Source organism: Cariama cristata, unplaced genomic scaffold (genome assembly GCF_000690535.1).
Source record: "Cariama cristata isolate BGI_N322 unplaced genomic scaffold, ASM69053v1 scaffold22795, whole genome shotgun sequence".
Classification (NCBI taxonomy): domain Eukaryota; kingdom Metazoa; phylum Chordata; class Aves; order Cariamiformes; family Cariamidae; genus Cariama; species Cariama cristata.
The window spans coordinates 2,371-2,608 of record NW_009616142.1 but is presented as its reverse complement, the minus strand read 5'-3'; positions in this window follow the sequence as shown (position 1 = coordinate 2,608).

The window sequence follows — 238 nt, the reverse complement described above, 5'->3', positions numbered from 1 at the left end:
CGCTGCGGGTGGGCTCTGCGGCAGGGCAGGGCTGGTCTCAGGGCCACGAAAGCAAACAAGGGGTGGATCTGCCAGTCCCCATGCCAGCACTGCCTTTCATCCAGGCAGGACAAACAAGAATGCTCCTTGTGCAGGGCGGGCAGCGTGGGGCTGTGTCCTTGCCAACCTCCTCCTGCAAGCTGCACACCCCCCCTGGCCACCCACTGTCATGGGACCTGCGCCAGGCTGAGGGGTACGG